The sequence below is a fragment of the Setaria viridis genome, chromosome 9 (genome assembly GCF_005286985.2).
Source record: "Setaria viridis chromosome 9, Setaria_viridis_v4.0, whole genome shotgun sequence".
Taxonomy (NCBI): domain Eukaryota; kingdom Viridiplantae; phylum Streptophyta; class Magnoliopsida; order Poales; family Poaceae; genus Setaria; species Setaria viridis.
Window position 1 is genome coordinate 32,569,272 of NC_048271.2, and position 18,568 is coordinate 32,587,839.

The window sequence follows — 18,568 nt, forward strand, 5'->3', positions numbered from 1 at the left end:
CCGGCTGATCTTATCGTCCTTGAGTCCGGTGGAATCGATGTAATTCTGGGAATGAGATGGTTAGCCACTTTTGATGCAACGATTCAGTGTGCCAAGAGGACAGTTTTGCTAACAGGTCCTGATGGAGAGAAAGTGGAGTTTGTAGCTACTCTACCCTCAGCAGCAGATTGTGCAGTTAATCAGTTGGGTGGAAGATCTTTGCAAGATATCAAAGTGGTGTGTGACTACCCGGATGTGTTCCCCGACGATTTACCAGGTATGCCACCTGACCGCGAAATTGAATTTGCTATTGATCTTTTACCTGGTACTGCACCTATCTCCAAACGTCCTTATAGAATGTCTGTTGAGCAATTAAAAGAATTGAAACAACAATTAGAGGAATTATCAGCAAAACAGTTTATTCGGCCTAGTTCATCACCATGGGGAGCACCGGTTATCTTTGTGCCAAAGAAGGACGGTACTCAGAGGATGTGTGTGGATTATAGAGCATTGAACGAGGTAACTGTCAAGAACAAGTACCCATTGCCTCGCATTGAGGATCTGCTTGATCAAATGAGAGGAGCCAAGGTATTCTCCAAGATCGACTTGCGATCGGGTTATCATCAGTTGAAGATCAGGCCGTCCGACATACCCAAGACTGCTTTTACTTCCAGATATGGTCTCTTTGAGTACACGGTAATGTCATTCGGGCTGACAAATGCTCCAGCTTACTTCATGTATCTGATGAATAAGGTATTTATGGAGTACCTGGATAAGTTCGTCGTGGTGTTTATTGATGATATCATGATTTACTCCAAGAGTGAGGAAGAACATGAGAAACATTTGAGGTTAGTGCTTCAGAAGTTGAGGGAGCATCAGTTGTATGCAAAATTCAGCAAGTGTGAGTTTTGGTTGAAGGAGGTCTCTTTCCTTGGTCATATCATCTCCGACGGTGGAATTGCAGTGGATCCAGGCAAGGTTAAGGATGTCTTGAAGTGGAATCCGCCGCAGACAGTAACTGAGATTAGGAGCTTTCTCGGACTTGCAGGCTATTACTGCAGGTTCATTGAAGGATTCTCCAAGATAGTGAAGCCCCTCACTACGCTACTAGAAAAAGGAAGGAAATTCAAATGGACAGAGGCATGTCAGGCCAGTTTTGAGGAACTGAAGAAGAGGTTGACCACAGCTCCGGTATTGGTAATGCCAGATCTGCAAAAAGGGTTTGACATATATTGTGATGCATCTCGACAGGGTTTAGGCTGTGTTCTGATGCAGGAAGGTCACGTGATCGCCTATGCTTCCAGGCAGTTGAGGAAACATGAGCAGAATTACCCGACTCATGATTTGGAGTTAGCCGCAGTGGTACATGCCTTGAAGATTTGGAGACACTACATTCTGGGGACTAAGTGTCAGATCTACACCGATCACAAGAGTCTCAAGTATATCTTCACTCAGAAGGACCTTAATCTGAGACAGCGATGATGGTTAGAGCTGATCAATGACTATGATCTGGAGATTCACTATCATCCTGGTAAGGCTAATCTAGTTGCAGACGCTTTGAGTCGGAAGGGTCATGCTAACTTAGCCTTAGCATTCCAGCTACCTAACGAGTTGATGAAAGAATTTGAGAGGCTCAACTTGAGCGTCGTTGCGCATACTGAGGGAGCAACGATGGAAGTGGAGTCGACTTTGGAGCAAGAGATACGAAAAGGACAACTTGAGGATGCCAAGGTCAAGGAAATTAAGGAGATGGTAAAGGAAGGAAGAGCCATAGACTTTACGGAAGACTCTCAGGGAACCTTATGGGTCAAAGGAAGGATTTGGGTACCCGATGTGGGAAAGCTCCGTGAGACGATCTTAAAAGAAGCTCACGATTCAGCCTATTCCATTCACCCCGGAAGTACCAAGATGTATCAAGATCTTAAGCAGAAGTATTGGTGGTCCGGAATGAAGAAAGATGTAGCTGCACACATAGCTGTTTGCGACATATGTCAAAGGGTTAAAGCTGAACACCAGAGGCCAGCTGGATTGCTTCAACCGTTAAAAGTGCCTGAATGGAAGTGGGAAGAAATTAGCATGGACTTTATAGTTGGATTGCCCCGCACTCAAGCTGGTTACGACTCAATTTGGGTTATTGTTGACAAGTTGACAAAGGTAGCACACTTCATTCCAGTAAAGGCTACACACTCTGGGGCAAGGTTAGCAGAGTTGTATATGTCAAGAATAGTGTGTTTGCATGGTGTGCCCAAGAAGATTGTGTCTGACCGAGGTACTCAGTTCACGTCACGTTTCTGGCAGAAGTTGCATGAATCTCTAGGTACAAGATTGAATTTCAGTTCCGCTTATCATCCTCAGACGGATGGACAGACCGAGAGAACAAATCAAATATTGAAGGATATGTTAAGAGCATGTGCATTGAAGCATGGAGGTAGTTGGGACAAGAGTTTACCCTATGCAGAATTCTCCTATAATAACAATTATCAAGCCAGTCTCAAAATGTCGCCGTTTGAAGCTTTGTATGGTAGAAAGTGCCGAACACCCCTTTATTGGAGTGAAATAGGAGAGAGTCAGTTATTCCGGCCAGAAATTATACAAGAGGCAGAAAGACAGGTCCAGATCATCCGAGAAAACTTGAGGACTGCACAATCTCGACAGAAGAGTTATGCTGACACTAGGAGAAGAGAATTGACCTTTGAGATAGGTGATTATGTATATCTCAAGGTGTCACCCATCAGGGGTATGCGCAGATTCAAGGTCAAAGGGAAGTTGTCACCTCGATTCATTGGTCCGTTCAAGATTCTTGAGAGAGTGGGACAGGTAGCCTATCGATTGGACTTGCCTAATCAGTTGTCGGATGTACACGACGTGTTCCATATCTCACAGCTTAAGAAGTGCCTCAGAGTTCCCGAGGAATAGTTGCCTATGGAGGAATTGAATGTTCAGGATGACCTCACCTACATGGAATACCCCATTAAGGTTTTGGATACCTTGGAAAGGGTTACAAGAAATCGGACGATCAGAATGTGCAAGGTTTAGTGGAGTCACCATACAGAGGACGAGGCAACTTGGGAAAGAGAGGACGAGTTACAGAAGGAATTTCCCCATCTCTTTGCAGGATCTTCCGAATCTCGAGGACGAGATTCTTCTTAAGGGGGGTAGGATTTCTAACACCCAAAATTTTGAATAATTCAAATCCATTAAAATTTGCTCAAATTAGGATGTCATTTAAATTCTAGGCATTTAATTTCATTTTCTTTAATTTAATTAAATTCATCATAGGAGTTAAGTGTGCATCCATGCTGGTGCATTTATTTGATTGCTTGAGTTTGAATCAAAAATTGAATTTCCAAATTTAAATTTGATTTTCCAAAACCTTTTCCTTTTCCCTTTTCTATTTTCTTCTTTTTCTCCTATCTTGCCGCTGGGCCGCATCCTTCTTTCTTTCCCTTCTCCTTTCTTCTTTCGGCCCAGCCGAGCTGCAGCTCCTCCGGCCGCTCCACCCTTGGGCCGGCCCAGCGCCTCTCCTCTGCCGGAAGCCCCGCGCCAGCCGCTCAGCCCGCTCCGCCTTTCTCCTCGCCGGCCCAGCTCCCTTCCCCCGCGCGGTCCACCGCTTGCCCGTCACTCCGCGGCCCGCGAACGCGCGCGCCGGCCCACGAAGCTGCGCCAGCCCGCCTACTGCCCGCGGCCGCCGACTGGTGGGTCCCACCGTCATCCCCTTCCTCCGGCCGGACTCTCCTCTCCCGCAACCGCCGCGCCGCCAGCTCCGGAGTCCCGTCGGCCCCCGCTCCAGTTTCCTCGCGCGATTTAAACTCGGGGCCGCTCTATCTCCAAGCACTGCCCCTATATAAGCCGCCGCCCCTCCCGGTCTCCTCCGCCCGCGCCCGCAGCACCCGAAGACCTAGCCGACGCGAGCTCCAGCGCCGCCGCCTCTTCCCCGTCGTCTAGCGCCGCCTCCGGTGAGCTCCGGTCACCGTGGACCACTAAATCGAGTTCGCCGCGCCCTCCTCTCTCTTCTGGTGCCACCCCCGTGCCAAACCGAGCCCCAAAGCGCCGTTTCGGCTTACTCCGGCGACCCCGCCGCCGCTCGCCGCCACTCGCTGCCGCTCGTTGCCGGCGCCGCGATGTCGTCGACGACCGCGACCGTCGGATCAAGATCCGACGGCTCGCAGCGAGTCAATCCGGCCGCGTAACGGTCAACTGCGCCGCGTCGTGCTGCTTTTGCTTTTAAGCCCCCGTCTTTTTCGCAAATCAACCCGCGGTCCAGATCGCGTTGAAAATAATTCCAGATCTGCCCTCGCACTTTTCGGTTTAACCCTTGAACTTTTCAAAAATCAACCCGCCGTCCGGATTTGGAGTTTTTGCGTGTTAGACCTTCGGTTTATACGCGTAATTACGTATAAGCCCTCGGTTTTCGCGGTTTGGCCCTAAAAGTTTTGTTTTTCTCACAGAAATGCCCCTAGATCTTGTTTTAATCATATCTTTTGCATTTTAACTCCGTTTTTCACGTTCTTTATATCCACGTGATCGTTTTAAAGCGTAGATCAACTTTTCAAGCTTGTTTTCTCTGTTTAACTCTGATTGGTGTACTGTTTTCTTACTTTTGCCCATGTTTGCTTGTATGTGCCCGTGTGACGCGTGTAGACGTCCCGCAGTTTGAGGGAGTTGAAGATCAAGCCTTCGAGGAGTACGAACAGCAGGAGCAAGGCCAAGAAGGCAAGTCGTGCCCTTGATCACTACTTTTTCATCCTATACACCTTTACTTTCTCGTACTCAACATTTATGCTATGCACATGTTAAGATTAAACTGATGGGTCCCAATTAAGGTTCGCCTAGATTGACTTACCTTTGCCTTGACCAACCGGTTTACTTTATGTTGGGTAGCTCATGCTTAGTGCTTACATGGTATGGTGGTTTAACTAAACACAATGCTTAATCTTGCTTTACTTCCGTTATACCTTTCATTAATACAAGATCATGTATGATTAATCGGAACATGGAGCGACCACCCAGGAAAACAGTGCTACCACAAGACTAAATGGCTCTGGTCTTGGCTGAATAATTAGAAACCTTAGTTTGGGGTGACCTTACTCGTGATGAGGCAAGAGGGGGACTGAGTCGTTGCATTTTTGCCTGGGATGGGTGGTGCACGCCAGACACCGAAACCTTAGCGGGTTACCACTGACTAATGAATCTTTGTAAAGGTCTCGTAGCGTCCCTATGCAATCACACCTCGGAAGTGTGGTATGGTGCCTTGCAAACACCGCATGGTTGGGTCCAAAGTTCTATTGAACTTTTACGCGACTTGTGGGTAAAGATGTGCCACCTCTGCAGAGTGTAAAACTGATCGATCAGCCGTGCTCACGGTTAAGAGCGGCCTGGACCCTCACATGATAATATTATCGGAAGATGGATTTAACTTGTTGTCATTTCATGCATCTGTTGTTGCTTTATTTATGATCATGTTTAATTTCGGGTGGTATGAACTTATACTTAGTTAATTGCTAATAAAACTTGACCAACTTAATTAAAAGCGAATGCTAATTATGCCTTAGTCGTACCTTGATTTGCCTTACACTACACTATTCCCCACGACTTGTTGAGTACCAACCATAAGTGTACTCACCCTTGCAAAACCACTGTTCAGACCAAGCTAATTGGGAAGAGGAGTATCCACACGACTTTGAGGAGTTCTAGGCGTACGTTTCTTCAGTCAGCTGCCTGTGGAGTCGTCATCGTCTTTGGAGTTCCGCTGCATAATAAATTAGGCTTATGTTTTATTGAGACGTTCGGTCATGTAATAATGTTTAATACTCTCTCTATTCGCTTTAGCACTATCTTTGTTATTCACTATTGTCGTACATGTGTGTAACTTGATCCTGGCGCACATGTATTTAATGCACTCGATTTTGTCCTTAAAATCGGGTGTGACAATTACGACGCCATCGCAGTTTCAGCCGACCACATTCTAGTTTCACTGCGATGACCTCAGGTTCCTATTTGCCTACACATCACTCGGGGGCTTGAGGGATATGGGTACCCCATGGGTTCCCACTGACCAGGATACTAGCCGGTCCTGACAAGTAGGCCCACCTGACCAGAACGTGAGGGCCAAGAATGTGAAGATACCTGGAGCACAAGTCAAGGAGGCCGGGCGATTCAAATCAGCCCGGATATTGTGGGATACTTGTTGTAATCCGACTCAGATTTTTTTTTCCGTGTAACAACCGACTAGGATTAGATTCAAACCGACTTGTAACCCTAAGTTGTCAACCTATATAAGGCAGCCAAGTCGCCTCCCGAGGGCAATCCCCTCCAAACTATTCCACACACCATCACAAAGCAATACAATCCAGCAAAATACAGGACATAGGGTATTACTCTGCGGAGGTCCGAACCTATCTTAACCTTCGTGTTCTCGTGATTACCTTCGAGTTCTTGATCTCGTAATCCTCCCTGCCTACAAATCAAACGCTTGGGTAATCCCCTGGTGGACTGTCGGGCTACTAAATCCGACACATACCATGATCTTTTCCTCCCACCATTCGTCACTTGCTGTAATTACTCTCTTTTGTAACCAACACCAGTCGCAGCCCTCTTCAAATCCAACCACCAATTGTACTTTGGCTTCAAAGCATCCATTTATTCTTCAATTTTCCATGTGAGTAGTGTCATTTAGTGATAGTAAGAAAATTTTCCTCAAGGTTCATGTACATGTACCCAATGGAGCTCAAGGTAGTCTCTGACCTATTCCCAGATTTGACAAAATATTTTGGTTGCATATGCATCCCGGACTACTTTTGGTGTCTTCACCTTCCCTTTCTCCATCTATACGATCATCACCAATAAGCAAAACATACAAGTACAACTCATACATCAATGAATGCTCACCAAAATTTTGGCCATGAACATAATTGAATCCAATCTTCAAAACCCTATGCATAAATCCCTGGTGAAGGCATCGAGAGGAATGGGGAGATGTTCTTACCGTGGTAGGGAAAGGAGCCCTCAGAAATCCATGGGGATAAGGAGGCGTTGCTCATCAAAGAGGAAAGGATGGAGCAGGAAAGAGAGAAGTCGAAGATCCACGGGCTAGGGAACTAGCTGGGATGGAGCGGCGCTGGAGTTCTGGCAGAGAAGGGGTGGCGCGAAATGGGAAGGGGTAGGGAAACAAGAGATGTTTGGGATATAGATCAGTGACAAATTAGCAGGTAATTTTACTCAAGTTTTTTTTGGAGGGGGGAGGTTCATAACCCTGAAGCAAACAAGCTTTTGGTCTAGCTCACTTGTGGGAAAAGTAGGCTCGTTTGGTGGAGGTTTTAACTTTTGCATTTGGATAGAGTAGCATAAGTTGCTGGCAGCTACCCCAAACAAAGACCTTAGTGGCGCATGCCCACCCGCTGCTACTCGGACTCGTTCGCCACATGTGTGGCCAGATCCGAGTCCTCCACGCGTCCAAGCGGTAATGGCCTCCTCCTCCCTAAGCATGGCATCAAGTCCTCCTCCCCTCCCAAATTGCAGCACTCACCTGCTCCTCCCCTTGACCGACACTGATGCTTATGTTAGTCCTGAGCTTTTAGCACTCAAAGGATTCGGGGGAAGCTAGAAACTGACATGGCCACTTGTTGAGCATACCTTTTGCATTGGGCCAATTGAGTATAAAGGTTGTTGCGGCCTGGACCCGGGCTGCAGCCCCCTTGCCAGGGTCCTTGGATCCACCCCTGGATGGACCTTTAGTTTTCTTGACATAAACGTTAAATGGAGTGCGTTTATATTCTTTCAAATCTCAAGGAGTAATACTTCAAAGAAATGTTGTGTTTCTGGTGGGAATGGATGCTATGGATTAACATTGTGAGTGTTAGGGGTCATTAAATCCCATCTCATCGCTTACACATAGTTGACTAAATGGATAAAGTCCATATTCTACGCACTTGAATAGCACTAAACCTCACAATTGTACAAGTTTTTAACAAATATGCTACAAATATACAAAAAATAATAACAAACAGAGCCTATGCAATTTCAGTGCAATATGATAAGAGATGGAATTGAAATAAGACACTATTGGAAATGAATCCAAATTCTAATTATGTGTGATCAATACAAATTTGAAGTTCCGGTAGAGGAGATAGGGGGGCTTAAGAGGCGTCCCGCGGCTGCCATCCATCATGATCGACCTCATCATGTTTACGTTTCATCTAGCCCACCTGGCCTCCTGCTGCCGGCTCATAGACCACCCAGTCGAGAGCAGCCGCACGCGATTTGATTCTTTGAAGGCCCAGCTGCTGCACGGGCTAGCCCACCTGGCTCGCACGGGCTAGTCGTTCTTCCAAGCCGTTCCAAGCACGTCGATGCGCAAGAGCGGGGGTGGTGCAGGTCCAGCAGCGAGCGCGCACGGGGTCGACGCGGCCTTCCGGTGGTTTTCTTGGGTGTGTCCATATATCGATCAAGGAGTGCGTCCTGGCCCAGCATCCAACCCAACAACTTGATGCTAGCTGTCTTTCCAGAGGTCCAATAAAAAATTACATAGTTTTCCTCAAAAGAGAAGACAATGGATGCATCCCAACAAGAAGGAGAAAAATAACGATATCATCCACGTGCATACTAATTAATCAAAAACTAAAAAATCATAAATTAATTCGGCCATCAAAATTAAATTCCGATTGTACCATCATATTCTTATGACCTGATCTTCAAAACAAGACCACACTTGACTATGTTTAGATTATTTTTTAAAAAAATATTTTTAATATAAAATATTATTTTTTATTATAATGAACAAATACTTAAATAACTAGGGCAAATGATTATAAACAACAGAGTAACTCTTGATTTGGTTAGGTGCTCGATCTTCCGTCACATGAGGGTAACTCTCAATTTGGTGGAGTACCAACACACTAGATCTAGCTTCCAATCAGCAAGATCCAAACCCCACAATCAAACCACCACTTCTCCTCTAGTTATCAACCATGCGCAGTCCGGTTGACCTCACCACGAACGCTAATTCCTGTAAGTAACTCAAAGAACATAAGTAATAACAAGTTAGAACGCAATCTAAATATTGCAAATAATATGAAACACACGAGTTGAGATCTCCCGAACCAATAAACGATGAAACTGTTCAATGAAATATTAATGTAAGCGAAACCAAAGTGTCTAGGGCGACCGCTACTAAGTTTTATACATCCAAGAGGTGACAGCCAAGGGGAAGGACGACTGGCGGCGTTCGAACGCTGGAGTGGGGGTCTGAGGGGAACCCATTTAGGAGATTTGGCCAGTGGCTGAACATGTTGACCTCCTTGAATAGCATGAGTGATGAGCACAGAGAGACTTTTACCTAGGTTCGCACCTCCCAGAGGATAATAGCCCTATGTCCTACTTGTCTGTATGTTATTGCTGCTGTATGAATGGGAGGTTACAAGGAGGAAGCTCTTTCCTAGGAGCCCCCCGAGCCTCCCCTCATCCAATCGAGGACCCTCCTTATATAATGTGTAGAAGGCCTACCTTTTGCCTAACAAAATAAAAGAACTACTATTGCTAGTTTACCCCTACGCTTTAGGAGATGTGTTTAGTCTTGTCTTGCTCTTTGGTGCATGCACCCTGCAACCAATATCCTAAAAATCTTGGTCCTCACGAGATGCTCTTCATTTATTACCGGCATGCATGCATCTCCTTGTCTTGGAATTTTCACTATGACCCAATTGCTCTCATGCAAGTGGGTGGAGAGAGAGGGGGAGAGAGAGAGAGAGAGAGCACGTGGCTGCAACCTTTCCCATGCCAGGTCTTGTCTCTTGTTGATGGCAGTTAGCACGCCAATTTGTGAATCGTAAGCGCGCGGATCAATTGTAACTCTTCCCTTAGAGTAATCTCCCAAGGTTTATCAATCCGTGGAACAAGTGGATTTGCACGCTTAACTAAGTACTAATCTATGTAACCGAAGGTTCTTTGTATAAGATAGGATTGAACTAACAAAAGAACTAAGCGATCTAGATTAAAGGAGATATAAAGTATGGATATGAACAAGATAGATAAAACGCTTCTCCTAGGATCTAGGATCACTTGTAGATGCAATCGCCAAGCACGAAAGGACTCGATCTAAGTGTTTCATGAGTGGATGTGAACCATGCCCAACACTTTCCCTCTCGCACATTGTCACTACACCAGGGTAATCAACTATTGGACGATAAGAACATGACATGATGATCATTCTAGGTAAGCAAATAAGCAACCCAAAGTAGCGTTTGCCAGCCTTTACATGATGCAGCATCATCAAGATATGAATGGTAACAAAACAGATCTTAACCAAAGATTCGACGATTACAAATCAAGATCTCATACAACCCCGATGGAAAACAGAGGCATTACCCCATGATCTTACACATGTTGACGCAAAAAAGGGGGTAAAGGATGCCCTATAGATCAACTGGACCGAAGATGATGACGAACAGGGGTAGGAAAGCCTCAGGCCAATCGGCCTGGGCACCTCCAAGCCAATCATCTTGGGAGGTTTCTCTCTCCTCCGGTTCTCCGCTTTGCGTGGCTTCCTATAGATCCAATCTTCTCTCCATTTTTCCTCCTTGTGGCGGCGATGGATGGTGTTTGCGTGGTGTTTTGTCCTCTCTTCTCAACTCTTCTTCAAGTAATTGATGAGGGGGTATTTATAGCCTCCAATAGGCGGCGGCTCTTAATGGGGTATTTCCTGTCAAAATGCAATATACTCCAAACTATAACACATATGCAATAATGGGGTTATTTCAGGTGCCAAGTGGCGGGTTAGTATAAGATTAAGCATGAAAACGCTAGTTAAATAGCACTAAAAGTGTGTTAATAACGAGTGACAACAATCCCCCCACGCTTAGCTCTTGCTCGTCCTCGAGCTAGTCAGGCGACTATAAACTTCTCCAGTGGGGTTTAACATATTAAGATCTTAAACAAAACTTGAGCAAGCAAGTCAAGTACCTAGCCCTCAAACAAAAAATCAGTGGAGCAACAAAGATAATCAAAGTATGGGTGTTCAAAGATTTATCTAAGCAAAATTACCCCACAACTTTTATTCAGAACCAAGTAACTTTAACAATCAACTACATTTACTTTCTAGCTCTCTTTGGAGGGTTTTTCTTTCATCACGAAACATTCTCCCTGCAACAAAAATTGAAATAAGAATTCTTTTCTAGGTGCTTACATGTCACTCAATAAAAGGTGCCTATCCTATTTTCTTACAAGCTCTCATCTCTCAAAAGTCACTCAACTATATGGTGGAGCTTGGATAAGGCTAGCAAGAGTTAATACTTATAGTATCAAATTAAGAAAACTCTCTAACGGTAGCCTACCTTCCGAGCCAATGATTATAAGAATATCCACATAATGTGAGGTCTTCAAGGATGAGAAGATTTAGAATGGTGGACATGTGCAAAGGCACAAGCGATGTCCTCATCGTCGGATTGCACATGGTTAGAATGAAAATCCGTTCTGTAAACAAAGTTATCTATCTTCTACATGACTAGAAATATATTACAAAAATATGGTAATTTTGCAGTGATGGGTCTTCAAACTCAAGACCTCAGATTGCATTGCACAATACTCCACCTACTAGCCAACTCAACTTCACTCCAATTGTTGCATATTTACTTACTATAATTCTTATGAGTATGCTCAATATTCTAAATAGTGTCTCAAAATATTACAATGAATGTCTCAAACAATATCTTTATGGGGGTAAAGTCAACCATTAAGTGTCTCAAATATGACCCTAATATTCTATATTAGCATTTTGCAAAAATGACTTAAGAAAATGTCTCTATGGTTGCAAATGCCTCAACTAGTGTCTCAATACATATGACACTTTTTAAAGTGCGACAAAAAGTGTCTTTAAATATATTAGGACATATTTATAAGGACAAATCATAAAATGTCTATACAAAGTGTCTCTACTTGAGGTTTATGTTGCAGTGGCTTTAACATCAAGATTCATCTCCTTTATAGCCCAATAAGCTTTATGTTCGAGTTCAACGGGAAGGTGGCAAGTTTTTCCATAGACGAATTGATACGGGGTCATACCTATAGGCATTTTATGAGCCGTCCTGTATGCCCATAGTTCTCCATCTAGCTTCTTTGACCAATCCTTCCCTCCTTTGATAGCCGTCTTCTTCAAAATATCCTTGAGCTGTTTATTTGAAGTCTCCACTTGGCCATTTGTCTAAGGATGGTAAGTTGTAGACACTCTATATTTGATCCCCAATTTTAATAGACATTTGTCAAAATCTTTTCCTGTGAAATGCAATCCTCCATCGCTAATCAAAATTCTTGGAACTCCTTGTCTAGGAAATATTACTGTCTTGATCATATGAATTGATTCTTTCATTGACACCTTCCGACATGGAATAGCTTCTACCCATTTAGACACATAATCAACTATGCCCAAGATGTTCTCAAATCCATGCGAATTTAAGAGTGGTCCCATGAAATCTATACCCCAAATGTCAAATAGATCCACTTGCAAATTGTAGTTCAATGGCATAGAATTTCTAGCTAAAATATTTCCTGTTCTTCGGCATTCCGGGCAAGTAGCAACGAACCTCTTTGCATCTTCATGCATCTCTGGCCAATAAAATCCTCTTGCCCAAACTTTTGCTTGGGTTCTGAAGTGTCTATAATATCCTCCATATTCTGATGAATGACATTTTCAAAGTACCGCTTCCCTTTCTTCTCTTGGGATGCATCTTCTCAATACTCCATCTGCTCAATATCTATATAAGTAGGGTGCAGATCAATAGTATTTCTTGCTTTCAACAATTACTTTTCTCCTTTCATTCCTGTCCAAGTGATCCAAGGGAGATCTTTTTATTTCTCTGCTAATGTCGTTCATCCAACTATCTTTGTCACGGATTCTGTAATAGATGATCGTCTCTCATTCGATCTTCAATAGTCTCTCTTCCATCATCTTGTTGATACATTCTCAACAAGTTGTCAGCCACCACATTTTTTGATCCCTTTTTATCTCTGATCTCCACATCAAATTCTTGTAGCAGCAATATCCAGCGAATCAGACATGGTTTAACATCTTTCTTGGAAAAAAAATATTTAATTGCAGCATGGTCGGTATACACAATCACTTTAGAGTTCACAATATAGGATCTAAATTTTTCAAAAGCGAACACTACTGCAAGTAATTCCTTTTTTTGTAGTTGCATAATTTATTTGAGCCTCATCTAAAGTCTTGCTAACATAATAAATAGCATGTACCTTCCCTTCTTTTCTTTATCCAAGAACTGCCCCAACGACATAATCACTTGCATCGCACATTATTTCGAAAGGTAGATTCCTATATGGAGGTTGAATGATGGGTGCACCGATAAATGATTACTTTAAAGTTCTAAAAGCTTGGAAGCAGTCTTCATCAAACTCGAAATTCACATCCTTTTTGCAGGAGCTGTGTCAATGGCTTTGTAATTTTTGAAAAGTCCTTAATGAATCTCCTGTAAAATCCGGCATGCCCGAGAAAGCTTCTTAATGATTTGATATCTGTAGGCTGAGGCAATTTTTCCACAGTTTCAATCTTTACTTTATCAACTTCTATCTCTCTTTCAGAGATCACATTCCCAAGTACTATTCCTTGCTTCACCATAAAGTGACACTTCTCCTAGTTCATGACTAGATCAACTTCTCCGCATTGTTTAAAAACTTTATCAAGATTTTCCAAGCAGCTGTTGAAGCTTGTACCAAAAATCATCCATGAATACCTCCATGATATTTTCAATGAAATCCAAGAATATAGCCATTATGCAGCATTGAAAAGATGCGGGGGCATTGCACAAACTGAAAGGCATTCTTCTACAAACGAAAGTTCCATATGGATAGGTGAATGTAGTCTTATGTTGATCATCTAGATGTATAGGAATTTGAAAGAAGCCGGAATATCCATCAAGATAACAAAAGTAAGAATGTTTTGCTAACCTTTCGAGCATTTCATCAGTGAAAGGCAAAAGGAAGTGATCCTTCCTAGTTGCCTTGTTCAGCTTTCGTATTCGATACACTTCCTCCATCCTGTCACTGTCCTCTAGGGGATTAGCTCATTCTTTTCATCTGTCACAATAGTAAGTCCTCCTTTCTTTGGCACGCAATGCACTGAACTCAACGATTCACTGTGCGGTACTAGATAAATTATCCCAGCATTAAGCAGTTTGATCATCTCCTTCTTTACTACATCACGCATGGCATGGCTTAGTCTTCTCTAACTCTCCACAACTGGCTTATACTGATGTTCTAATTGTATCCGACGAGAGCATAGGGCCGGACTGATTCCTTTCAAGTCTTTGATCGTGTACCCAATTACTTTTTGATGTTTTCTCAATAAATTCAGCAACTTCTCAGTTTCTTCTTCACTCAACTTATCGCTAACGATGACCGGATATGTCTTATTGTTCCCAGATATTCATATTTTAATCACTTGGGTAATGGCTTCTGCTCAACATCTGGTGCTTCTGGTTCTTGTTGCACTAATTCTCCAATGTGTTCAAATTTTCCTTCTTCAATAGTTCCATATTGGGGTGACAATTCATCGGTTGCTTCTTCCAGCTCGTCATCTTGGTCATCCTCATTATTTGCCATCGCTCTTAGTAAAGGATCCTTGAAATTTTCAACAAAGCATATACTTTCTACCTCCTCGTTATCAAGAGATGCACATTTTTCGAGATGTAGGAAGAAAATCATAAGTGTATTTAGCACCATCAAGATTAATTGTTACTTTGCCTTCTCCCGCATCAAGCACAACATTTACCAACTTAAGAAAAGGTCTACCAAGGATTATATCATCATGGTCGTCATGGTAAGCATCAAAACAAAGAAATCAGTTGATATAGATTTATTCGAGATATTAACTTTTAGATCTCTAAGCACACCCAAAGGTTCGGTTGTTCTACCATCACCCATGATCAATTTAATTGGGGTTAGAGCAAGTTGCAAGGTCTTATGAAAAAGTTCATCATAAAGTTTTGAAGACATAACACTTACATGTTCTTTAATATCGCAGAGTGCCTTGTCGATGATCTTTCCATTAATCATGCAGTCGATATGCGGTGTAGGCAAATGTGCTCCTTCATCTTGATGGGTTCCGATCGCGTATATTTGCACCAGACTGGCGAATAGTGATGCTTCGGGCTTTACTCCCATGGTTTTCTTTACTTTAGCAATGTATTCTTTGTCTACTTCTTCTTCGCTAAAAAGTTTTTGAATAATTTCTTCAGCTGTTTCCTTGTCAAGCACATACCCAGTGTATCTCTCTGGTGGAAAATTTATCTTTGCAGCTCTGGTGGACCCCTTTTGATTTGGATATGGCCTATGATTATCAAATATTTCACTGAAATCGATAGGAATCCAATCCATTTGTTCAAACTCCCGCAGGGCTTTGCATTCGCCAGGCTTCGAGCTTCTGATGTTTCTAGTTTGTCATTTTTGATGCACCGAGCTGGTTCCACCTTTATATATGCTGGTTCTTCTTCTTTTTGTACCTCAGGATCTTCTTTTGCATCCTTCTGAAGTTCTTTTCTGAAAATTCCAGTAAGTATATGTCCTTAATTTCCTTGCTCTTACACTCCAGATTGATAGCTATCCCATTCTCTGTTTACGGCTGCTCCTCACTGAAAAGTTGTGCAGCCTCCTTAAGTATTTTCTCCATAAGTTCTCTGATGAGCCCATGGGTCATCAAGTTATTCCTAGAAAGCTTGATGAAAACTGTTATAAGATAATATTTATTGGAGCTAATCTGCGCGAAAGTATAGAGGAGAAGAAAAGAGGATATATCCATATTGGTTCTATCCATGTCTTTACCTATTATTAAAGCAAGTAACGTCTCTGTCTAAATTTTTCGTCCGCCGGGTTATTTTGCAAAAAATCCCCTGACATTTCGTGATATCAACCCGCAGTCCAATCTGAAGAGATGGGGGGGCTCGGGTGGTAAAAAGATGAAAGCGAGGGATTAAAGAGAAAAGAGTTCAACTCCCTTGTTCCCTTCCCCTCCCTCGGGGTATCGAGTTCCGCCGCACTCCGTCCGGCTCCGATCCCGTCCCTCGGGGGATCTAGACGCCGCCGCTCCGTCCGGCCCTCCACCCCATGTCCACCGACGACCTCCCGCCATCCTCCGACATCGCCGTCATCATCCTCCGTCGACATCCCGCCGCCGCTCCAATCCAGACGGCCGCGTCCTGCTTGATGGCGTGGACGGCGGTGGTGAGCGGGCGGCGGAAGCGGCGGCGTAGGATGGGGAGCACCCGCATCGGGAGCGGGGAGGCCGTGGAGCAGGAGTGGCGCCGACTGCTCCTCGTCCTTTTCAGAGGATGAGGCCGAGACGCGAAGCACTTTGCAAGCCTTGCGCGGCGCGGACACGCGTCTCCGGCTATTCCAGATGGGACCTTTCTGGATCCTGCTTCCGGCCGGCCGGCGGTCGAGGGCACCCGCGGCGTCTTCCACCTAGCGTCCCCGTTCATACTGTGCAAGCAGAGGGACCCAGAGGCAATTCTTCCTTCTGAATAATTAATCACCCCATCGATGCAAATCACAGTCCAGTATCTATCCCGTTGCTCGAGTAGGTAATCCTTGGATTGGATTGCTGATGATTCTGCTGTTGCAGAATGAGCTCCTGGAACCGGTGGTGAAGGGCACGCTCAACGTCCTGCGCGCCGTGAAAAGATTTGCGGGGGGTCAGCCGCGTCGTCCTGATGTCGTCGCAGGCAGCCATGGTACCGAACCCCAACTGGCCCGCGGACAAGGTCGTATACAAGGACTGCTGTGCCGTCGTCGAGCTCCTCAAGAAAGTTCAGGTACAGATTAAAACTAGCTCCTGTATTCTGATCTGTGTTATGGTTGAGGTTGAGGCCTGTGCTGACTTTATTCCTTGAGCCTGCAGTTTTGGTATAGCGTATTGGACTTCGCTGGGAAGGAGGGATTGCAATGGTTGTGCTCAATCCAGGGATGGTACTGGGTCCAATGTTAGCACCATCAGTTAACACCAGTCTCCAACTGCTTCTGCAACTTTTGGCAGGTCAGTCACATCATTAGATCATTAGACGCTTGGAGCCATGTGGTACTTTTATCTTCTGATGAATTGGAACTTTGCAACGAGTACAAAGTATGGGATGGTACTGGGTACAAAGTACCCAGGCGAAGAAGCTTGATCTGGATGACATCTACATTGGCTGCGTCGATGTGAGGGAGCCATCATCAGAAGTGGAAGGTGACTGTTGACTAATAGTAATAGCATGTCACCTATATTAGTACTCTGAACTATGGTTATGTGATCTTTTGGTACCGAAAGAACTTGGCTATTTAAAGAATGCTTTCATGATCTCAACAGAAGCTCCTTTTGTATATGCTTGTAAGTGTAGAAACTGAAGTGTAGAATCTTCTTGATGAAGTGTCAGGCAAATAGAAAATATCTACCTCCCTTAGGTCCTTCATTGTATTAGTTAGGTTCTTATAGTGGCCATGCCATGGTTCTTGAGCAGGTCCAAGAGGAGGCAACATTCCTCTGGAAGAAGCTTGGGGAATCTTGATCCAGTTGATGAAGACTATCCATTGGAGCAAGAAGTGAGGGACTTCAAGATGAGAAGGCTTTCAGATTTTGGGCCAACTCCTGGTTGGTTGTGTTTCTTTCCTTTATTCGCTCTGTTATATATAAACATGTGAAACTGTTTTCTCGAGCACGTGAAACTGTTTGAACCAACATAGAATTAAACAGTTAACATTCGTTTCAGACCTTCTGGAAGAAACCGAACCGACTCAAACCCCATATGAGAAGCGCTCTGATCCTATCGACAAGGTCACAGAATCAATCCAGTCGTAAGTAGCCTGGGTAACTTAAGTTTGTTGAAGTGAAGTACAACAGATGCGCATACATTGTCTGATGCTAGAGCCATATTCATGCAGGCACCTCAAACTACATTTTGATACCCCAGGTGGACCGCAATCTGAGTCACTAAATCTGCTAGCTTCAGGGATGACCACAGCCAGGGCAGCTCGATTATTCTATCGAATGACTGGTATTTATTCCTCTATTTTGCTTATACCAGAAAACAAATAGTGTGGTTGATCGAGTAAATAGTGGTTGCACTGACATGATTTTTAAAAGTTATGCTAGCATTGCTGGCTTAATGCCTATTCAATGTTTTTGTAATTAGTTTGGCTTTACACTTTGGACGCTATGCAAGCATGCGTTACATCACATCAAGGTTACTCAGCTGATATATGCCACAAAATTCGGCACCCTTTCTTTGAACCTATAAGTTTATGGCTCCACACAGTTTTCTAATAATTTTGGCAAGTAATAGTTCTGACAAGTTTCACACTATCCTACACTATGCTGGCCAGATAACTTGTGCTTACTGAGTTTGCTTGAAATGTTCTACACGAGGAATGGCTAATCGGAAGTTTATCATAGCACTCATTCAATTTTACTGTATTGCTAGAATGGAACATATTATTTACTGAGGAATGTTTGTTCTGCAGTTTTGGCAACTTTAGATTACATCAAGGTTACTCAGCTGGAACCGTACGGGGACATCTTGATATCCAGGGGAGTGAAGATGTGAACTGGTGCTGC

General features: G+C 43.9%; 1 long non-coding RNA gene across 1 annotated transcript; it reads left to right on the plus strand.

Annotated features, from left to right (window-relative positions):
* Positions 1–17,470: 17,470 nt before the first annotated feature.
* LOC117840069 (uncharacterized) lies at positions 17,471–18,160 on the plus strand. Its single transcript, XR_004636937.2, has 3 exons — positions 17,471–17,605; positions 17,724–17,808; positions 17,896–18,160. It is a non-coding gene; the product is annotated as an uncharacterized lncRNA (long non-coding RNA).
* The last annotated feature ends 408 nt before the right edge of the window (positions 18,161–18,568 follow it).